The sequence below is a fragment of the Salmo trutta genome, chromosome 36 (genome assembly GCF_901001165.1).
Source record: "Salmo trutta chromosome 36, fSalTru1.1, whole genome shotgun sequence".
Lineage (NCBI taxonomy): Eukaryota > Metazoa > Chordata > Actinopteri > Salmoniformes > Salmonidae > Salmo > Salmo trutta.
Genome location: NC_042992.1, coordinates 25,500,740 through 25,525,593, shown reverse-complemented (window position 1 = coordinate 25,525,593; position 24,854 = coordinate 25,500,740). Strand labels below are relative to the sequence as shown.

The window sequence follows — 24,854 nt, the reverse complement described above, 5'->3', positions numbered from 1 at the left end:
AGGTGAACAGTAGGACAAATTACAATTAAACTGATGCGGTTTTCGATGCCTCAGTCAGGCAGATGCATGTTATCACATGTTCGTTGCGCAGAACTGTCAATGTTATAATGGCCCTGTCATTGTCAGTTACAATCAGGGTAATTACCACACCTGAAGGTGTTACGCAACTGGGTGCGTATAAAAATACCTTCAATTACAATGGGTAAATGATTCACAATGGCTGCTTTGGCACTGTTGGAAGATTTGGCAAATGGAAGAATTCGGAGAGAGCGAATTTTCAGAGACCAGCTAGATTTACTGGCCAATGATGAGTGACTTATGAGGCGGTTCGGATTACAAAGAGCTGTTCTCTTAGATCGCTGTGCTGTAGTGGGCCCAGCTTTACAGAGAAGCACCCGCAGATACCAAGCCATGCCTGTCCTACTTCAAGTCCCGACAACCCTCGGATTTCTGGCAACCGACACTTTTCAAAGGGAATTGTCTGACTGGCTGAGAGATCCCTGACCTACCTTTAGTCATGTTATGCCAGACGTGTTAGGAGGTATAATTGGATTGACGCACTTCTAGATAAAGTTTCCTTACACAGTGGGTGAACAAGCAAATAAAAAAGTGCAATTTGCAGTAATGTCCGGTTTCCCAAATGTATGCGATGTTATTAACTGCACTCATGTTGCTACAAGGGCACCGAGTGAGAATGAATTAGCTTTCATTAAATCGAAAGCATTCGCATTCCATGAACGTCTAAATCAAATGTGATGCGGAAATGGTACTGACTAATGTAGTGGCTCGGTGGCCTGGGTCAACCCTCATTCATATGGAGAAACAGCAGTGTTGGGTGCAGACTTGAGTCCGGAGCTGTGCGTGATGGCTGGCTTCTAGTTACGGATGAGTAATGTAGAAATTCTAAATCAATTGCAATTTTTCTACTGCAGTGGCTAACCCATTCACTAAATCTTGCAGGCGACAGTGGATATCCCCTCAAGCGGTGGCTGCTCACCCCTTTCTCCAACAGAGGAACTACAGTGTGCGTCATTGCCAGGTACGTGCTGTTGTGGAGCACACCATCGGCCTTCTGAAGGGCAGATGGCACTGCCTCGACTCCTCAGGCGGAAACATTTTATACAAGCCTGAATAGGTCTGCGACATTGTGGGGCTGTGTGCTGTGATATACATAATGTGGCACAGCTAAGGAACGTGACTTTACCCCGTGACGCTGTTGGTTGTGTTGGCACCGATCCCGACCCCTATCCCCAGGTGTTTGAACCAGAGGCAGCTGCCGTAAGCCAGCGTGTGGATGTGATGCGTCGCTTGTAAGAACACAAGGTATGGAAACAAATAACATTATTTATTGAGTAATTCTTTCAATGTACAGCTTATAATCACACAACATTTATTATTTCCTTCAACTCCTTGGCAATCTCGTTAAGAGTCGATGGTGTCTCTTTGCGTTTGCAGGACTGCATCTGTGTGGACATGGCCACTGGAGGGTTGTGACGCACGAGGTGCAGTGGAGGCTGGGCGCACTCAGCTCCTGCTGAGCTGCAGCACCACGACCCCGTTGGTACACGCAGCAACCAAAAACAATAGAACATGTCAATTAGGTGGAAATAAAATGTTTAAAACAACTTGAATGCATTCGGTTTACTCTTTTCAAACGAGGGAATACTAATTACATATCTGAATTGTCTGTCTCTCCCTCCACCTATGTCACTACTCCACTCAGGAGGGATTCAGCCAAAAACACTGGCAAGTCGCTCATCAAGGGGGTTGAGCTCCGGTGTCCCCTTTCCCCCGCCCGTGGCACAAACACTTAGCCTTAAACAATGTGCCTTTTGGCCTCCACTTTTATGCCGGACCACTTTTTCATTTCTGAGAGGGTCCGACCTTCTGAGCCAGCAGCATTCACAGCATCCGCCACAAGCGCCTTTTTGGCATTTGTAATGCCCACACTGTGTCCACTAAACACTTTTTCCCCCTTGCTTAAACCTCCCTTACAAGAACTTCCATTATTAATTTTTTTTGCCTTTCTGTCGGGATTTGCTGTCATTGTCGTCATGCAGTCAGTATGGATGAATACTAATTAGGGGCGTTTCACTGACTATTTATAGGCAACTATGGCCGTTAAAAGGGTGGGGACAAGGCGTTCCAAATTTTGAGTTGATTGTGATTTATATAGGGAAACCGGTGTGGGACATGCGTGCACACTGTTATAAAAGATCATATTTTTGTCCGTACGCCACCATTTGACGTGAATCCTCTGCACAGTTTTATAAACGAGGCCCCAGATCTGCACCAGACCAGCCCCCACGTCTTTCACTGCCTGGTTAGGGAGGCCACACACACAGTACCCATCACATGATGTGGATCAGCTTACAGTACAAACAAGTCACACCTCTCTCTCATTCAATTATCATATTCAGTCTTTCAGATAAAACTGCCTTACAAATAACTGACATTGTTCAACAGTTTCAGAAAAAAAAAGAAAAACCATTCAACAGAACAATCAAAATCACCAACAGAAACAGCATTTTACTCACATTTATACTCCGATCGTACAACCATTGTTGAGCCTTTCATAGATCAATAAACATATTACAACAATACATCCAAGGACAGAACAACAGATCGGTCTGCGACAAGGACAGGCAGCAACTACCGAGTCTGGACCAGATACTGTGTCCTCTTCCATGGACTCACACGGAGGTCCTTCTGCGGTTGAAACAAGAGACTAGAGCCAAGGCTGTGTGGGGCTGGTAGAGAAAAACAGCTGTTTCCTAACCTTTACAGGTGTGTCCTCTGCTTGGGGAAAGACCCAATCAGATAGCCCCATACAGGTGTGTGCTCTGGGACAGGCCCAATCAAATAGCTCTGTTGAAACAGTCAGGGGCTATGTGTCACGTTGCACCCACCCCATAATGGATAGGACTGCCTAGTATCGCCAGCGCAGCAACTTTACAGTATTAGTGTTGACTCACCACTTTCGGCTTTCCTGATACCATGTCTGATAGTAATCTCCGAAGCACAACACTATCGCATGTGAGACTTATCAGAACTAGCTAGGCTAGAACAGTCTTGTGTGTTTTCAGATGTTTTGACTTAGCTTTTGCCCTAAGACCACCACTTACAAAATCTAATTTTCCTAGACAATAAGGCCTAAGCCATTTACACAAAAGGGCATGACATGTTAGAAATGAATCCATTTTCATAAAGGAGTAGGCTAGGATAGAATAGGATTCAGGCCTACATAGAAATCATACTTTTCTTACCCCGATTTGCCATCACAGAGTCCAAAGCACAGCAGACAACAGCTCCTGAGTCAGACAAAACAAGGGACCAAACTGAGCAAATGAGGAAGTAGAATTAACAACAGATTAAAATAGGCACCATCAGACACAAACAAATGAGATGACTGTGTGTGTGTGTGTGTGTGTGTGTGTGTCTCTCAATGGAGACTATCAGATGTCCTTATCCCTCATATAAGAGGGTTGGTTAAAAAGAGTAATTCACACCATATTAGATCATCTTTCCAGCAGGCCTAGCATTCAGTCTGTAAGAGGGGGAGAGGAGCCACAGAGTAGTAAAATGGTGCTTTCCTCTCATCTCCCCAACAGACTAAGACAGGCCTCAATCTGGAAGAAGCAGTTTAGTTACGGTAAAATGAATAGCTCTGGCCCCATATTCAAAATGGTTTATCCGAGTCTCTAACACATGGAGCTTAGAAATCAGTCTCTCGCCTTCCCTGGCAGTCCCAAGTTATGAACATGGCCCTTAATCCTCTGGCTGCAAACTACCTGTGGTGTTCACTGCGTTAATGGACCCTGATCAGACAGGAAGAAATCAATGTTGAGCTTTCCACTCCAGACACAGAAACACATGCCATGTTCACTCACACACAATTCATTTAGGACTCTGGGCACATGGAACAGCAGCAAGTTGTTTTTAAAACAAACATACCAAACCATAACATACAACCTGCAGTGAAGCTGCTCAACATTTACATTACATTCAGTCATCTAGCAGACTCCCATCCAGAGCGACCCAGGGTCAAGCGCCCCGCCCAACTGCACATCGACAGATCTCCCACCAAGTCAAATCAGGGGCCCGAACCAGTGACCTATCGGCCACCGACCCAAACTCCCAACAGCCAGGCCAACAACCATCCAAGATTCCCCCACAATTCCCCGAGAGCTGCCCATCAACCATCCGAGACCCCCTCTCCCTCCATTCACCACCCACAAACAAATAGATTTAGTGTTACAGGCCACAATAACTTTAAGACTCAGATTGATGACTTACACAGTCCCAAAGAGCAGATGGAAGTGAAGGAGGAGGACTTCTAAAAGACTAGTCTGAGCCAGCAGCTGTGACATAATTGTGCATTAATTAGCCTAGCCATGAGCCAGGCAAGTGAAGCTGGGCCAAGTCAGAACTAATTTCATTACACTGGCAAACGTAAACCAATGTCGCCATCAAGCAATTACTTTGTCTGAGCCAGATATGAAGGTTGTGGCCATTTGAAAGAGACCCGGTGATGGAGGAATGAACCAATGTCAGTGTGAATGTCTGTCTGGGTTTTAAAAGGCAAATATTGCTAACCCAGCCAAAAGCAGTCAGGGGCTGACTTGTCTAATTGCCCAGTCTTTTTGATGTGCTCCAAGCAAGCTTTTAGGGAACAGATTCAAGCAGGCTTGCATCACGTCCTAAATGTTTGTTAGCCAATTACAACCACAGAACCAGCTGCACAGCTTCCGCTTATTAACAGAAACAAGCTTCCTGCCATCCAGGACCTCTATACCAGGCAGTGTCAGAGGAAGGTCCTAAAAATTGTCAAAGACTCCAGCCACCCTAGTCCTAGACTGTTCTCTCTGCTACCGCACGGAAAGCGGTACCGTAGCGCCAAGTCTAGATCCAAGAGGCTTCTAAACAGCTTCTACCCCCAAGCCATAAAGACTCCTGAACACCTAATCAAATGGCTTCCCAGACTATTTGCATTGCCCCCCCGCGCTTTTACACCGCTGCTACTTTATCATCATCTATGCATAGTCACTTTAATAACTCTACCTACATGTACATATTGTACATATTACCTCAACTAACTAGTGCCTCCGCACATTGACTGTACCGGTACCCCCTGTATGTATACATGTATATAGTCTTGCTGTTGTTATTTTACTGCTGCCCTTTAATTACTCGTTTTATTTCTTATCTGTTTTTTTAACTGCATTGTTGGTTAGGGGCTCATAAGTAAGCATTCCACTGTAAGGTCTACACCTGTTTTATTCAGCGCATGTGACTAATACAATTTCATTTGATTTTGACATGTCGAGGTTTCTTTATTACAGCCAATTACATGACAAACAAAGTATAAACAAAGCACCAGTTAGTTATGTTACTCTATTCTGGACAATGGGACAGGCCAAGTGTAGCCGGTGACTTATTACATTAAATGGAAGCCTACGTCTGTATATGGCCCGCAGGAACAATCACCTCTTCAAGTGATCAGAAACCTTTCCTGTAATCACAGCTAAGGACAGCTTTAGAGGATATACAGGGAGGGTCAGAGCAGCTCTTTGAACAGAGAGAAACAGTCAGTGGGAGTGTTTGTTCATTGACGCAGATGCAACCAGACCCAGGGCTGGATCAGGACCTGACAAAGTTGATTACCACAAAGGGCCAATCCCATGAAGATCACTACAGAATTGAACAGTCAATGCAGCAACACAGAATGCTGTGGTCACCCAGCTTGTGATTTGTGTGGAGTAGGTGAGGCCCTGGACGATCATAGCAGAAAATGGGTAGGGCGGTTAGTGGTAGGTACAGCACTTTGGAATGTAGTAGTCCCTGAACAAAGTCCCCTGACCAAAATAAACAGAACCCCTCCCTGCTGCCCACGTGACTAACCTGTGCAGAAACAAGGTAGGGCTGCGTTCAGCTATTCAAAATACAGTGCCTGCCGGTAAGTATTCACACCCCTGGACTTTTTAATTTGTTGTTGTGTTAAAGTGAAAATAATAATAATAATAATATTAATAATAATATTTCTTGATTAGATAGGTAACCCTCTGAGTCAATACAATTTAGAATTACCTTTGGAGCTTTCCACACCTGGATTGTGAAACCTTTGTCCATTATTCTTCAAGCTCTGTCAAATTGGTTGTTGATCATTGCAAGACTGGGGCTCCCGAGTGGCGTAGCGGTTTAAGGCACTGCATCTCAGTGCTTGAGGCTTCACTACAGACACCCTGGTTCGTATTCAGGCTGCATCACAACCGGCCGTGATTGGGAGTCCCATAGGGCGGCGCACAATTGGCCCAGTGTTGTCCGAGTTTGGCCGATGAAGGCTCTTATTGTAAATAAGAATTTGTTCTTAACTGACTTCCCTAGTTAAATAAAAACAAAAAAAATATAAGAGAACCATTTTCAGGTCTTGCCAGACTTAAGACAAAAATGTAACACGGCGACTCAGGAACATTCCCCGTCTTATTGGTAAGCAACTCCAGTGTAGATTTGTAATGTGTTTTACGTTATTGTCTGCTGAAAGGTGAATTAATCTTCCAGTGTCTCGTGGAAGGCAGACAACCAGGTTCTCCTCTAGGATTTTGCCTGTGCTTAGGTAAATTGCGTTTATTTTTTTATCCTGAAAAACTCCCCAGTTCTTAACACTTGAACTGCCGTAGGCCACATTATGATTTTAATTATCAGCCCACAAAAAAGCTATGACCTGCTCCTTCCCTGACTTTTCCTTAAAAAGGTTTGTATTTTACACTGCTCATTTGTCAGAATTGAAAATCACACACTGAAAAGTATTTTAGAGCCTTTTTTCCTCACACCTATTCCTAACTTAAAATCCGTCAACACAACGTGCTGTAACGCTTTGGAACCCAGTCAGGCACTAATGCAGTCTCTCGCTCTTCACGGAATTAATGAGAAATGGATAATTGTGCACCTTACTCCACAATTGCATTTAAATTAGGCCTAACTGAATAAGGAGGGTAAAGAGGTTGATTTCATTTAGAAACAATGAATTTGTGTTATGCCTATTAAAAATCAGCAGTAAATCCTTTTGACTGCATGCCTTGCGAGTTGATACCATTCTCTTTTATGATTTAATTTGTAAAAAGAAGCGGTTATGGGACTGTTTTATTTACTATAACTAAACAAATGTATTGTAATGGAAACAAAAACATGCTACATATTGCAGTAGACCTTCAGAAGAATGCTAAATATATCCTTGACTACCTAGCAAAGCAAACGATGCCAGCCCACTTAATGAATGGCAAATGGGCAATAATTGTGTAAGTTACTTCACAATAGAATTTAAATTAGGACTAACTGAATGAGGAGGTTGATTTAATTTAAAACAATAGTGTGATGATGATGATGAGTTTGTGCTGCCTATTTATCAGCGTTGCCGCTCATTTTAATAATTTGATGGCACACCTTGCAGGTTGATACCATTCTCTGACGTTTTACATTGTAAAAAGAAGCTGTTACAGGACTGTTTTATTTACTCTAACTATTACTAATTTATTGGAAGGGAAATGAAAACATGCCATGTGTTGCAGATGGCCTTTAGAATAATATAAAACATCCTTGACCTATCCAAGTTGATGAGGGGGAAACAAATGCCAGTGAACCTGCACATCGAAACTACACCAAAACTAATTTCACACATACGAGTTAGACAAGATTAAATCGACAATAACCTGATGAGTGACAACATTAGGCATATCAATTGTCAAATTGTACATGAAGAGAAGGGCGCATCTTGTAATTGACAGATGCGGGGAAAAGAGCATTGCTTTATCAAATCCTCCTTCAGTCACATGCAGGTAAAACATTGTGATTTCTATATAGTATCTGAAAGAAAATATTCTGCAGTTTCTATGACACTTACCTTTGTCAAATAACTCCAAATTCAAGAGGTCCAAATGCCACCTTTTCCAAGAATATCCATGCTGTCCATGCATTAGGCACATGACCACTCACGCAGCAGCATTGCTCTGGCTACTATAAGCAAAAACTAGTAACATAATAACTAGTAACATAATAGCCGCCAGTGTCGAAACCAAGTACTTGCTCAATGGCTTTCCATATCTGGGGAAAGATGAGACAAGGCCAGCGGCTGAGCAACTGTCCGAGACTGTGGTTTTGAGACTTGTGGAGCCTTACATGGGCAAAGGCAGAAATGTGACCACGGACAACTTCACATCAATTTCCTTGGCAGACAAGTTGATTGCATAGACTAGCCTGCTTGGAACAGTGAATAAACAAAGGCGGGAATTGTCTCCCTCTGCACAAAACATACCAGTGGAGGTGTACTCCACATCAGTGATGGAGAGTGGTAAAGCAACACTCACGGTGTTCAGATATTAAATAAGAGTGTTTGCATCCTCAGCACCACCAATAGCTTTGCCACAATTTTCGCAGTATTACTTTAGTACCTTGTTGCAAACAGGATGCATGTTTTGGAATACTTGCATTCTGTACAGGCTTCTTTCTTTTCACTCTGTGAAATAAGTTAGTATTGTGGAGTAAATACAATGTTGTTGATCCATCCTCAGTTTTCTTCTATCACAGCCATTCAACTCTGTAACTGTTTTAAAGTCACCATTGGCCTCATGGTGAAATCCCCGAGCGGTTTCATTCCTCTCCGGCAACTGAGTCAGGAAGGATGCCTGTCTCTTTTTAATGACTGGGTGTATTGATACACCATCCAAAGTGTAATTAATAACTTCACCATGCACAAAGGGATATTCAATGTCATATTTCTTTCTTTTCCCACCTACCAATAGGTGCCCATCTTTGCGAGGCATTGGAAAACCTCCCTGGTCTTTGTGGTTGAATCTGTGTTTGAAATGTACTGCTTGACTGAGGGACCTTACAGATAATTGTATGTGTGGGGTACAGAGATGAGGTAGTCATTCAAAAATCATGTTAAACACTATTATTGCACAGAGTGAGTCCATGCAACTTATGTGACTTTGCACATTTTTACTCCGGGAACTTTAGGCTTGCCATAACAAAGGGGTTGAAAAATCTAGAAAAACATAATCCCACTTTGACATTAGTGACAAATAATCTCAATTGAAAACATTTTAAATTCAGGACGTAAGAACATTTTGAAAAAGTCAAGGGGTGTGAATACTTTCTGAAGGCACTGCACATCATGTAGAACAAACAAGCTCCTCTGAAATGTAGAATAAGGACTCATGTCTGCTCTATTTATGACATTTCTATCTGCAACGTTCATCAACATGTGCCTAATGAACATGGGCCAGATCTCAAACAGGAAGTCAAATCTTTGACCAGATCAACATATGCCTAGTGAACATGGGCCAGATCTCAAACAGGAAGTCAAATCTTTGACCTATACATACAGTGGTTCCTCCTTTAAAAGTTGCAGCATACTGCGGCACAGCTTGCAGGGTGCCGCAGAATTCTATGGCACATTATTTAAGTGTGAACCACTGGTACTACTAATGCTAGTTAGTGTTAATTTGACCACCAGAGGGCATCTTTGAGAAGCATTTGGTAGCCTGCAATAATAGCTGTAATAGAGGTTGCGGGCACGCGGGCGACTGGGGTTCAAATCCCCAACAGGGAGGAAGGAGTAGGCGGTCTTCGTAAATAAGAATTTGTTCTTAATCGATTCCATATGTGCTATTTCATAGTTGTGATGTCTTCACTATTATTCTACAATGTAGAGTCTACAAACAGTAAAAATAAATTAAAAACCTGGAATGAGTAGGTGTGTCCAAACTTTTGACTTGTACTTGCTTAATTAATATTAGGTTATTTCTATCCCAAGGAAAACAAAAAACCCTCTGGGTTACCGTTAGAATGGAACGTAAAATATGGCGCTGTACAACGTCACGGTCGGGAGTACAGTGCTGGTCTATTTCGCTAAATAATCCAGTGTCCTGCGGGCACGCTGGAGACCGGGATTCAATTCCACGAAGGTGAGGAAGGAGTAGGCTGTCCTTGTAAATAAGAATTTACCATTCACTCCGGAGCCCCCATCCACAAAGTATCAAAATACAGAGAGGTAAAGGTATATTGTCCTGCTAATAGCCCATAATGGGCTATTATAATACTGTACATGGTGTCCAGGTCAGGATAACCAAAACATGTATTTATTAATGACTATCAGAAAGAATGTTTGTACTTATTTATTTTGATCCAAAGCCATGAATGAGTGACTCACTCAGCTTTATGTAGGTGCCAGCTATATGACTGTCATCAACTTGATAATATATAAAGATAAGGTTATTTAGTTTTCAAAAAAACAAAAAGAGAGCATCTGAATAACAGCCAAAATAATATTTGTAAAGGCCAAAACATGTATTTCTGTTTTTAGAGGGAGAGAAATGCTGGGCCAATTGTGCACCACCCATAAAGGCCAAAATATGGTCCTGCTAATAGCCATAATGGTGCGTACAACGTGGCTGTGTGTTTGAAAAGTATTTTCCAGTAAGCAACAATTTGTTTACCTTCATTAGACAACTTTGTTCCAATATTTCTGTAATATTTATTCCCATAGTAATACATTACGGATCCATAACCAAATAAACATCAGCATTTTGAAAGTATTTTTATCATTATTTCATAAACGAAAGCATAAAGATGCCATTATTAATTACATTGTTTTAGTTTGAACCTGCAGACTGACACTAAGAACAGAACAGCGGGAACGTTTCCCTAGTCAGCGCCATTACCGCAATGCCCCTTAAAAAGTGTTGTCAGTGTGGCGGTCCACCCCCTCCCCCATGGGCTAGGTCGGTCTTCTGTGCGTGGCTCTGCGGCCCATCCTGTGCCCCCTGCCCTCGTGCCTTGAACCTTACGCACTTTCAGTGGATACAGCTGGAGAACTGCAAGGCAGTCCCATTGTGTGCCTCTCGGGAGCCATGATCAATATGACCAATATATATTGTCCTGCTAATAACAGGGTTAATAATATATCTGAGAATATCCAATGGGATTTTATATCATTCAAAATTAATAATAAATCGCTTTGTTTAAAAAAAATTACAAGATTTTGGAAATTATTTGGTTTTCAAATAATGTAAAATGAGCGAGAAAAAGGCCATTCTTGAACATGGGATGAGACATTGTTACTAATTTGTAAATAAAGCCAGTTTGTGATTTATAATTATTTTTTTTAGAGGAAGAAAAACCAAAAACCTACAGTCATCTCTTGGGTCTCCCATTCGAGGCTGCCATGGGTATTGAACCAGCATCTGTAGCAACACAGCTTAGACCATTGTGCCACTCAAGAGCTGTACAACGTGACCGGGCGGGAGTGGCATACAGTGCTACAGTATGAGCAAAATAATCCTAACAAAATAAAATCCCTAGTGTAACATTTTAGTAAGTAATACTGAAGTCGTGCACAATTATCAGTTTCTATGTAGATTTATGTCACCCATTCATTGTCAGTTAGATTAAAAGAATAATCAGCGCTCTAACTCCCCCTTGCGCTGGTCTGGAGCAATGAAGTGGTGATGCAGGGTACCGTACTAAACCATAAATTACCTCTAAGTCCCACAGCGTAAGCTCACAACTTTTAACTACTGATGCGCAGTATGTAAAGTTGAAAAGCCTCAGTGATACCGCTGGGCGTGATCGACTGGGTTTCCATTTGAGGATATCGGACCGTAGTGCACACACCTTCCGCAAGTCGGGGTGGCTTATATACCCCCTCATGTCAAAGTGAGGAAAATCAATGAAGCGAGGGTGTTAAAGGAGAAACCACTGTATCAATCAGAAGGTAATAGCCCTGGCAAGGTGGCCAGTGAGCATGACTTGGACTAAGTAGAGCCAGTTCTGGGCCAACAGCTAGGTTACTTACTCACTTCAGAAGACCATAGGCCTTGTAACATCCCCAGTTAGTAGTAGTGTCTGGGATTAATTTGATTAGAGCCAAGTAGTGTCTGGGATTCCTGACTTCTGTGAAGGACTTGAATTATTCCTATATAAAAGAGAAAAACAACTGTACTAGAGAGTGCTGACAACACTGAAGCCTTCTGGGGCCGATAAAACGCATACAGATCAATATCTCTGCCAAGGAGGACAGGGACGGTCACTAGGGACTAATATATCCAGAGACATCATGACAACTTCACCTTGACAAGTGACAACATGAAAAACACACCGCTTGAACTGCTGAACCTAAACACTAACGTAGCTGCTGCACGTTGGAGATGTAAATAACCATTAGAACAGTCAGGACATAGGCTAGGCGGTCCCGTTTCAGCAGCAGCAATCTCACGCATGGTCAGCTTTGCTGTCTAACCGGTTTGGCAATGTCACTGCAGTGAGTAGACACTGACACAGAAACAGACACACGTGATGTCATTCCCCACGGCAGTAGCAGTGTCCGTATGTACACCACTCTGTACACCACTTAAATTAGCCTAACTAATCCCCACTGCCAGGGCATTAGGCTCAGGCACCTGTGGAACTAGACAGAGCATGCCAAGTATCTGCCTGGTTATTATGCTTGCTTATATTGAATGGCATAATCAGTAGACTATTTCTTATAGGCCTACATGTATATAGCCAATGCTTTTGACCTTCACATGGATGCCCGAGTAAAGCCAACGTGAGGTTGCCCACAAATTATTCACTAGAGAGAAAGATCTGCTTCACTCAGTTTCATACTCAAAATTCCAAGCTGTGCATTAGGGCCTAGCTCATAGACTACTTCAACTCCCATGCAGATCTGAAGAGAGGTAGACTAGGCTAGCTTTTAAAAAGCAACAAATGACCTGTTATGGGCAGGCAGGAAAGGCAAACAAAATGGAGAGTTAATGTTCACCTGGCTGCTGCTGTTTTGTGTGGCCTATCAGAGAGTAAACTAGAAGTTAGACTAGGCCTCCATAATGCACAACAGGTCCTGGCCTGAACACTTGAACAAGCAACAGATAGTCTCACACACACCTCGGTCTAGCGCCATTTAAGTTCAAATGGTGAGCAGAGCAGGTAATGACCCATCCCTCTGTGCTTATTGGTATGTTTAGGTGGTTGTTTGACTGTTTTAGAGTCCTATGGCCTCTCTCCTGCATCAGGGAACCAGAACCTGACACAAAAAGGAATAAAGTGACAGGTGAAGGAAGCCAGATTTTCAGGTTTGGTAAGGTGATGCAGCCAGGAGATTGTGGGTACTTTCATCGAAATGAAAGTGTGTGTGTGACCGTGTGGATGCTCCTTCGACTGTGCCAATTACATACACACATTGCCTACATGGGCGACAGGTAGCATAGCGGTTAGAGCATGGGCCAGTAATTGAAAGGTTGCTAGTTCAAATCCCTGAGCCATTAAGGTGAAAAATCTGCCAATGTGCCCTTGAACAAGGCACCTAACCCTAATTGCGTCAGGATTGCCGTTGATAATGCCAGACCCTGGCCGTGACCCTACTATCCGAGGGTGTCTCAGGGGGAGTTACGATATGCAAAAAACACATTTACAATTCACACGTGTATAATACACACTTGTACATGTGAGATCTAACAAATATAAGCACCTACCTAATTTTTTATGTATTACTTATTAGGCTATAGATTAGTAATGCCACCTGTATCTGGCATTTGAAAAGTAACTTCTCAAACTGATGGAATAAAACGCCTACATCAGGCTAAAAATGCATACATAAAATTACTTCTGGTGCTAAATCAGCTGCTCTCCATTTTCATTGTGAGATAGCGTTCATAAATATTGTAGAGAGCAACAACCAGTGCAGCTTATTCTGTACTCCCTGACATCTTATTAACGGCTTGTTCTTAGAGCAGAGCATAATGCCGCAAGCCTGGGAAGAGCTTGGAAGACCTGGGTGGGTACAATCACCCATTGTGTCGGGTTCCTTCTGCAGCACTGGCCATGTCCACACACATAGTGTGTGTGGGGGGGGGGGGCTTGGAATAATTTATTCATATAGCCAACTGACAGCAGAGCAATAACCATTAAAAGTCTGAAACAATAATTAACCACATATCATAAACTTTCCATTGGAAACAAATAGGCCCTAATTAACTAAATGTAGGCCTATTAATCAGGTAGCATGGATGTGACGATGTGCTGAATTGGAAAGTGAAGAAATCTATCATTTTCTGTTCAGAAACATTACAACCTCCTCACTAAAACCATGGACTTGAACCCAGACTACAGATTTTCATCACCTTTTGCAGTGAAGTGTTAAAGCAACCTATATAAAACAAAGTGAAGCAATAGCCTTACCTTTAAAACGACTTACTTGCATACAATTGAGTATCTCGATCTGATAAAACCGTAGTAAAACAATCCCTTTCTGTCATCTTCTCTCTAGAAGAACCGGACAACTCAGACAAACCCTGAGGTATCCTATTCTACAGAGCTGTTTACCACCTCCAGTCAGCACTGAAGACACTTGTTGGAACAAGCAGAAATGGCTGTAAAGGAATTCCTGAGAGGTATTTGCTCATCTACTCTCTAAATGAGTGGAAACTAAAACGCCCAGCAACATGACAGTCAACTAATCTTATGTTTTACATGGTTACACACGCAGTCTCTTTCCAATTCAAATCACAACAGTAAAGAAACCAGAGAGATCAAACTGAATGAGGCACAAGGTAATTAAACTGGAGAAACTAATAATGCTGAATGAGACTTTGTTGAAGTTACGAGTATTTGTAACACAGTGAAACTAAATTGTAGTTCATCTAGATGGGGCTTGTGAAAAAGAGCTTACCTGAAAGGGTTATTACTGTTTGCTTAGTCCTGCAACGAGCCATTGTTTACAGCCTGGCATCCTTGATGAACCAAACCTAAACTAAACTATTCTGTTTCACCAAAATAAAGTTACCCATCAAGAGGCATTTCCAATATCTCTAGGAACAATACTTACGATTTGTCATGTTGAATGTGTCCGTTGTCATGTTGAAGTGTCAAATAAGCATTTAAAATACGTTTTATTTAGTCTCCCATTTTCTACCTGTGGGCTGCCATTGTAGTCCATTCTAGACCACGCGAGAGTAAGCTACCATGTAATCACCCACTTCTACAAGAGACCCTGGATAAAAACAGGTTTTAAACAGTTCTTTGATAGCGAAGGACACATTCAACCTGACATTTACATTTTGGTCATTTAGCAGACACTCTTATCCATAGCGACTTACAGTGAGTGTATTTTCATCTTAAAATAGCTAGGTGGGACAACCACATGTCAGTCATAGTTACTTTATTGAGTTAAAATGTACTTACTATCAGCAAAGTCAAGTGTTAGTTCACAAAATAGTAGGGGGTGAATCGTAAGTATTGTTCCAAGAGATATGCCTCGACATTAAACATTATTTTGGTGAAACTGAATAGTTTAGGTTTGGTTGATCAAGGACCCCAGAAATGAGCCATCTGTAAACAATGGCTCCATCTGTTTTTTGCTGACATGATGATACACAATGTCCTGAAAACAATCCAACTGATGACTGTGGTAGACAAAATAGATCGAGCCCATTTAAAAAAGTGCCTTGCTGGCACTTGTGTGTGTGCGTCTGCTAAACTGCTTTTATGCCTATTTGATGGCATACAGACGGAAATATAGTATGAAATTGTGGTAAAGGTCAAGTCTATTCGGCCTTCAATAACCTAGAATTATGTTGTTCTGGCACTTGGCATTACAGGTGGGCAAACCAGAGCAGGGCACTGACTGGGTCTATCATCAAGATAACTAATGCGCTAAATAACTTACCATCAACTTAGTATTTAGTCGGCAAAATGTTGGCTGTGTCATTAACGTTATAATGGCACAAAATAATCGGCAAACGAGTGGTGTCATGGAAAATCGCAGGTGCACTGCACCTGTCTTGACCTGTCTGGATAGCCAGCTCGCTAGTTGCACTAATTTATCATATAGTTACTGTAGCTGGTTAGCTATAAGAACATTTAGTCAGACAGAATAAAGATTGACCTTAACTATAACGTTAATGAAAAGGCTAGCTAGCATGTTGATACGCAAAAAGTATGTGATATGATATGATAGACTACTATAGTTAAAGTACTGGAGCTTACAAGCAAAATAGCTGATGTAAGCAAGCAAGCAACAGGTGGCTATAGTAATTTTCAGAATTCCGGCTAATGTCTGAATGACTAACTAGTCGCTAACAAGTTAACAACATTCCTGACCTAACAATGAACACAATAACGCATGTTCTCCGTGAAACGGTTATGTATCTTGAAAAATAATATATAATAGCTAGCTATGCACTTACCTTTGAAATATTGCTCCAAAAACTGGGTCGCTCGACTTAAATCCCCGTGTTAGCTACAAAGCCGGAACTAGTTAAGATAACCAGCTAATTTAGCTACCTAAAGTACCAAAACTCAAGCAACAACTAATATCAGGTTACTATAGTCTATACATTTTAATTTGTACATAGACTGCTTAGATAGATATTAACATACGTAGTAGCTAGCTATCAACTTGAAAACTGTGCCCAGGAATCGCTGTTGAAAGTGGACAGAGATTAGTGAGTCTGCACAGGCGCACTGAAGATGTAAAATGAGGCGCTCCACCTTTGCAGTGACGTGAACTGTAGGTTATTTGTTTTTTTGCGGACTACTATTGTAGATAGAAGTGCGTTCCAAACGTTTAGAGAATCCACAGAAAGAATGCACTGCTTAAATACGGGAAACAAACGTATACATCGAGTGTAGAAATGTTTAGCTAGCTCATACAAACAATGCGGCCACTCCGAGGATGAAATGTCACGTAAAGTTTGACACAACAAAATGTTTGTTTGACTGTCCGAGGGGCATTGTTAGTGTTCCGTGGACCACGGAAAATAATATCCCTTCCCATCTCCAAATGACTGGAGTTGATTTCAAAATCATAGATGACTGTATGATGATAGGCCTATCCTTACAAGCGATAGATGGGCAACTTTGAAGGGGGTAAGGGCCACAAACAATCTTAACTCATCATGAGTTGGCGCAATTGCTCGCGGGTCTGCCCACATTCATTGTGCCCTTGAGCAAGGCACTTAAACCCCCCATGCCTTTACAAAATCCTATGTATGTATGTGTGTTTTTCGGAGGGGGTGGGGTTAAAAGCGGAAGTAAAATTTCGGTTGGACATTGTATGCAATTGATCAATAAAGTTATTTTAATGGGACATGATTGCATTGTCGAAGCTAAAATGCTTGTTTTTCAGCTGTCAAAAATGTGAGTACTCTGATCTCTGCTGGTCATTATGTGAAATTGCAGGGTAAAGATAACACTTTACTTAGGCTGCCACCTACTGGATTATTTAGAAATACCAGCACGATCTGACTGAGGGAAACGAGGGAGAGCGGGAAGGAGAGACAGTCCGGCTCAAAAGTAGTGCACTAAATAGGGACTTGGGTGCCATTTGGGAAAGGTAGTATTGCAAAGCGAGAATGTAAAGACCTTTGTGCTATTTCACAAAAAGGCTTGGCTATTTTATTGTACAGGAACACATTTCTTTATTATGCAGCAAATATAAATTGGGACATGTTTTATCTGATCTGTCTTATCTAATCTCCAATAAAAGAAGGGGTGTGTATGGGCATGTGTTTGTGTGAAGGACAGCACTGTGCTGCTAGCATCTTTGCTTCCTCCACTGTCCCTCTACTGGCTTCTGAGTGGCGCAGCAGTCTAAGGCACTGCATCTCAGTGCAAGAGGCATCACTGCAGTCCCTGGTTTGAATCCAGGCTGTGTCACATCTGACTGTGATTGGAAGTCCCATAGGGTGGCTCACAATTGGTCCAGGTTTGGCTGGGGTAGGCTGTCATCATAAATAATTTGTTCTTTAAAGAATTGGGCACTTTTTTTAAATTTTCGCCTAAAAATGACATACCCAAATCTAACTGCCTGTAGCTCAGGACTTGAAGCAAGGATATGCATATTCTTGATACCATTTGAAAGGAAACACTTTGACGTTTTTGGAAATGTGAAATTAATGTTGGAGAATATAACACAATAGATCTGGTAAAAGATAATACAAAGACAAAAATATGAAGGTTTTTTTGTACCATCATCTTTCAAATGCAAGAGAAAGGCCATAATGTATTATTCCAGCCCAGGCACAATTTAGCTTTTGGCCACTAGATGGCAGCAGTGTGTGCGCAAAGTTTTAGACTGATTCAATTAACCATTGTATTTCTGTTCAAAATATTGTATCAAGACTGCCCAAATGTGCCTAATAGGTTTATTAATACATTTTCAAGTTCATTATTGTGTACTCTCCTCAAACAATAGCATGGCACTCTTTCACTATAATAGCTACTGTAAATTGGACAGTGCAGTTAGATTAACAAGAATTTAAGCATTCTGCCCACATCAGATATGTCTATGTCCTGGGAAATGTTTGTTGTTACTTACAACCTCATGCTAATCATATTAGCCTACATTAGCTCAACCATCCCGCGGGGGGACGCCGATCCTGTAGAGGTTAACTGACTCGCCTAGTTAAATAAAGGTAAAATAAAACAAAAACACTAGGCTCGAATCAATAGTCCTCTGTTCGCCAACACATATGACCGCACTTCTGCTTAAAGTACAAACCAGTTGAGCCACCGAAAAGGATCCTCGTCAATGGTGCCATTGGCGGTATTTCATGCTGTGGGGTGAGCTTATACGGTACAATTTGGAAACAGAACCTGTTACATTTGCATAGCCTCTACTCTATGGATCAAGGGCATTGTAGATTGTACAGACAACATGGCAATTATAACCAGGGGTTGGAACCAGTTCAGGGAATAGAACCGAAAGCTGGAAATAGAACAACCTTTTTTGAGTAATAGAAACAGTACCAAGAACGAAAGTGATCTCTAGTGTTCTGGAACAGAACCTTTATTTTCAACTCTTGAGAACTGATTACTAATGTTCTTTTTTGTTCCAAAAATATTCCTAATGTCTAGTATATCATTTCGTAATTCTGTGAAGTTATGATGTTAGTAATAGCCTAACTGACCAATTAAATGTGCTAAGTGGTTAAGTGGTGAGGTAAAATAATTAGCTAAATGTAAAAACCATGTTGACTTCAAAGGTAAAAAAAATGAACGAACAGGAACTATATGAACCATTACTTTGGGTGCGTTTGTAAATTCCCTCTGGCTATCTATTCCAATTTCAAAGCACTCTCGTCTGAGTGTATCAGAGCGCAGAATAACTGATGAATCTACGAACACACAACACCTGTTGAATATAAATGTCAGCAAAAAAAAACGTTATTTTAATTATTTCCAGCAACACAGTTACAGTCAACGCTCTAGATAACATGAAAACAGCCTAACCACATCTGCTAGGATGAGTAAAATGGTCCAAGTGAGGTGTTCCCTCATTTGTGTCTGGAAGTAGCTAACAAGCTAGCCAACATTAGCCAGTTATTTCAAACTTTGCTTACATTTGTATATGATCACAAGTGTCTCTCTATTATGCGTGGGAATACTTAACACATTAACAAAATTAAAATCACTTGGAGCTGATTTCCTGGTGTTTTTATAGTCTTTTATGTCAAACAATAAAAAAGAACTTGGGGGGCCAAATCAAACCACCTGCAGGCCGAATCCTGCCCGCGGTTCACCAGTTGGGGAACCCTGCTGTACATCATCAAAGCATAGAGGTTTCCAGGTGCTTTTGATGGAACGATAATTTCCTCAATACTACTCTGACATCATACAGACTAGGGCTGGGAATTGCCAGGGACCTCACAATATGATATTATCACGATACTTAGGTGCCAATACCGTATGGCGATTCTCACTATTCTATATGTATTGTGATTCCATACTGTGATTTTATTGCGATTCAATGTTCCAAACGTATTGCTCACGATATGTTTGCTGCAGAGGGACAAATTCGAGCCATGAGATAGCAAGCAAACAAATTTGCTCCCTATTTAAAAACATGGGCCTGGGAGGCTCATAGGGAAATTAATATCCACAGTGCTCCACCAATTATCAATCTTTCAACTTAAAACTGCAGTATGTAACTTCTTTGATGACCCGACCAAGTTTACATAGCTATTTCAATGCTTATCGTTAAGATTAATTTCTGCATCTTTTAATTTCGGTTTTGTACACCATCTTCAAACAGCTAAAAATAGACTGAACAAAAATATAAACACAACATGTAACAATGTCAAAGATTTTAATGAATTACAGTTCATATAAGTAAATCAGTCAATTGAAATAAATTCATTAGGCCCTAATCTGGATTTAACATGACTGAGAATACAGATATGCGTCTGTTGGTCACAGATACCTTAAAAAAAATGGTAGGGGCGTGGATGAGAAATCCAGTCAGTATCTGGTGTGACCACCGTCTGCCTCATGCAGCGCGACACATCTCCTTCGCATAGTCTTGATCAGGCTGTTGATTGTGGCCTGTGGAATGTTGTCCCACTCCTCTTTAATGGCTGTGCAAAGTTGCTGGATATTGGCGGGAACTGGAACACGCTGTCGTACACATTGATCCAGAGCATCCCAAACGCGCTCAATGGGTGACATGTCTGGTGAGTATGCAGGTGGTGAGTAATTAACATTAAAATTAACATTAAAATTCTCTGGCAACAGCTCTGGTTGACATTCCTGCTGTCAGCATGCCAAATGCACGTTCCCTCAAAAAGTGAGATATCTGTGGCATTGTGTTGTGTGACAAAACTGCACATTTTTGAGTGGCCTTTTGATGCCCCCAGCACAAGGTGCACCTGTGTAATGATCATGCTGTTTAATCAGCATCTTGATATGCCACACCTGTCAGGTGGATGGATTTTCTTGGCAAAATAGAAATGCTCACTAATAGGGATGTAAACACATTTGTGGATTTTTCTTTATAGAGAAATTAGCTTTTTGTGCATATAGAACATTTCTGGGATCGTTTAACTCAACTCATGAAACATGGGACCAACACTTTACATGTTGCGTTTATATTTTTGTTCAGTGTATAACATTGAATCATCTGCATACATAGACACACAGGCTTTGTTTAAGGCTAGTGTTAGATCGTTAGTAAAAATAAGGAATAGTAATGGGCCAAGACAGGTCCCTTGTGGAATACAACACTTTATATGTTTTACACCAGAGAAGCTACCATTTAAACGATGATCTGTGCTCTATTAGAAAGAAAGCTTTCTATCCATGACATGGCAGATGATGGTCAATAATATTCATTTTTTTCATTAACCTCTACAAGATCGGTCCGTCCCCCCCAGTATTTCTGGGTAAGTCTCTAAGAGCTTTACACACCTGGATTGTACAATATTTGCACATTATTCTTTTTGTAGTTCTTCAAGCTCTGTCAAGTTGGTTGGTGATCCTTGCTAGCCATTTCCAAGTCTTGCCATAGATTTTCAAGCCAGTTTAAGTAAAAACTGTAACCAGGCCACTCAGGAAGATTCAATGTCATCTTGGTAAACAACTCCAATGTATATTATTGTCCTGCTGTAAGGTGAATTTGTCTCCCAGTGTTTGTTGGGAAGCAGACTGAACCAGGTTTTCCTCTAGGATTTTGCGTGTGCATAGCTCTATTCCATTTCTTTTTATGCTAAAAAAACTCCCTAGTCCTTGCCCGATGACAAGCATACCTATAACATGATGCAGCCACCACCATGCTTGAAAATATGAAAAGTGGTACTCAGTGATGCATTGTGTTGGATTTGCCCCGAACATAACGCTTTCTATTCAAGACATAAAGTTCAGCTTTTACTACATTTTTTTGCTGTTTTAATTTGGCCTATTGCAAACAGGATGCATGTTTTGGAATATTTTTTTTCTGTACAGTCTTACTTCTTTTCACTCTGTCAATTAGGTTTGTATTGTGGAGTAACTACAATTCTGCTTATCCATCCTCAGTTTTCTCCTATCATAGCCCAAAAAAACTCTGTAACTGTTTTAAAGTCACCATCGGCCTCATGGTGAAATCCCTGAGCAGTTTCCTTCCTCTCCGTCAAATTAGGAAGGACGCCTGTATCTTTGTAGTAACAGGGTGTATTGATACACCGTCCAAAGTGAAACTAATAACTTCACCATGCTCAAAGGGATATTCAATGTCTGCTTTTTTTAACCCATCTACCAATAGGTGCAGTGGTTCTAGCTTGTATGTCCCCCCCCCCACCCCTCTTATTTTTATTCAGACATTTGGAACAACACACATAAATAATCATAACATTTAAAACTATATATACAAAAATAAGACTCATAAATATCAAAAAGAAGTAACAAAGGCAAATAGAAACAAATTGTAGTATATAAATACAAATAAAAAAGAGAATCAAATTATTACACTATTAATCTATTGCTAAAAAAAACTGAAATAAAACTAAATTGCACAAATCCTATATCACACAAATACACAAATAGAATAACACACATATAAAGAAGAGAACCTGATTATTACACTATTGCACTTCAAACTAGAAACACACAAACTAAATTGCACAACTAATTGCATTACTAATTGTCACATTATCAAGCATTTCACACATATTATCCGGATACTGACTGTTATCCCATCTACCAATAGGTGCAGTATCCGGATAATATGTGTGAAATGCTTGATAATGTGACAATGTGGCCTATAGCAGCACCCCAAAAGACGAGGCGTTTAGATGAGGCAGGTGAACTTGCAACCACAACACTAAAAACAACATTAGACATGAGGTCCTCTCTAAGCTTTACAGGAATATAGCTCTGAACATAAACAGCAACACCTCCACCATAGTCATTCCTCGCTCTGGATAAGAGCGTCTGCTAAATGACATAAATGTAAATGTAATGTAAATGTCTCTTTGGTAGATGTTACATCCTTGTATTGCTACTGCTGTATCATCAAATTAATGATGTAAGTGAGTTTCAGAGATGGCCAATATATGAGTGCAATCTCTGCTGACCAGTTTCACTACTTATAGTGAAATGTAATGTGATTGTTGAGTAGCAGGAGGAATAAGTGACAGAAAGAGAAATTGTATTTGTGACCTTCTTTTTGGGCCCAGTAAATCCATGTGTCCCTCTTGCTCCCCATATCTATAAATAGCAGTCTTTCCCTTCAGTTAGGGTGTTTCTGGCTGGGGTCCCTGACCCAGGGGTGGGGGATGTAGAAGGATTTGGGGATAAGGATTTGGGAGATGGACAGGGTCATCCCTGTGTAATCGTCTAGGCTGGTGTTGGTAGACTGGTGGCATTTCATAGGAAGTGGAGTTGGTTGGTTGATAAACAGATGGGGTGGGTGGTTGGGTGCACCCTGACCCTGCCTGCGTTGGGCGTACTGAGCTAGTCCAGATGTGATGTATCCTAGACAGCGGTGTCACTCAACTGTGTCCCTCCATCTCTCCTCCCTCTGCCCTCTCGCTGCCCTCTGTCAGATAACCTTTCTCTCCACAGTATTTTCTTCAGGGACAGCAAAATAGTTACAAATAAAAAAACACAATGATTGGAAACGTTGCTTGTCTCATTCTAATTTTGAGGCTATTAATAAGACCAAACAGTCAGTCACAGGTAAGACTTCTGGCTCTCTGTTGACTGTCATTGAACTATTCTTGCACACTTTTGGGGTATTTCTCCATATGGGCCTTAAATCCTTTTACAGGGGGTAGTGCTGTACCTGCACACGTTTCCTCTAAAAATGAGTATTTTGTGAATCAGCGTTGTGATTTAATACAGAAAATACCCACATCTCATATTTAGAAACAGTTGAACTAACAGAGGAAATGTAGTACCCACCAAACAGACTTACTATAAATATGCCTGATATTCAGGTCATTTCATGGTGCGTAGAATGGACACAATACATATAGTGTTTGGCTCGGTTCTGCCAAATGTCTTAGAATATAAATAGGTCAGGAGATTATGTTACAGCTGTTGGCTTGTCTCTCCTGGACACATTCATTTCCTGTGACTAATTGGGATGATTTGGTGAAGAATGTAGAATGCCATGGTTGATGGAGAATAGGTGTCACGAAGGTGGATGGACGGAGGAGGAAGTTGGTTACTTATTTATGACACACCCAGTCTCACCCCACCTTAATCGGACTCCACAGAATGCTGTCGCGAAGAAATAACGCTACCCAAATATGGGCTTTTCTGAAGCAGTGCCAGATGTCATGCCATGTCGTCCTATCCCATGGAGTGTGGTCCCATCAACTAAGTTTTGTGAGAAGACCGAATTTCGGGATGTCTCATGGTCTGACAAACACTGCTTTAGCTCTGTCCCCTTTCACTGCAAAAAAATTGATATCTCTAGCTTAATGAACGATTGGCCTACTCAGTACCATATAGATAAACTGATAGCCTATTGATCTCAGGCTTTGGGGTCAAGTGTGCTAATAAGAATGATGTCTACAGTTTCTTCCTATCAATGTGTATTAGGGTAAAGCACTGTAAATACCCTCTTATAACTGAGTGTCTCAGTACTGTATTGTACTAGACCAGCATACCAGTCTTATCACACAACGCCATGCAAAGTAAACAATGAATTCCAAATGGTCACTTCTGAACAATTAATTGCCACATTGCAGGACTCACTGCAAGACTAAGACGCACTTAGAGACCTACTGCATTGTGCTCATGCATTCCTTTACATATTTATGTGGACTCCGAGACACAAAGACATTGTCAAACTCTCACTAATGCCAACCAAGAATGCTTTTTTCAGCTGAATACTAGAGCAAAATGACATATGCAAAAGTCTTATACAGTATAACAATGTAGCTGGCATGCATAAGCGTAAGCGATATGTGTTCAATATCAACGGCATAGGGCAGTCCCCTGGACCAGCTGGCCATCACTCATAAATCTCACAATGCTCAATGTGCACTACATAGACTTTACTGGAACCATCACACACTCACCATACCATAAGGGTT

General features: G+C 41.2%; 1 long non-coding RNA gene across 1 annotated transcript; it reads right to left on the bottom strand.

Moving 5' to 3' along the window:
• Positions 1-1,326: 1,326 nt before the first annotated feature.
• On the bottom strand, positions 1,327-16,794 carry LOC115175730 (uncharacterized). The gene is made up of 3 exons (XR_003872094.1): positions 16,242-16,794; positions 3,267-3,311; positions 1,327-1,539 (listed from the first exon to the last, which is right to left on the bottom strand). It is a non-coding gene; the product is annotated as an uncharacterized LOC115175730 (long non-coding RNA).
• Between the last annotated feature and the right edge of the window lie 8,060 nt (positions 16,795-24,854).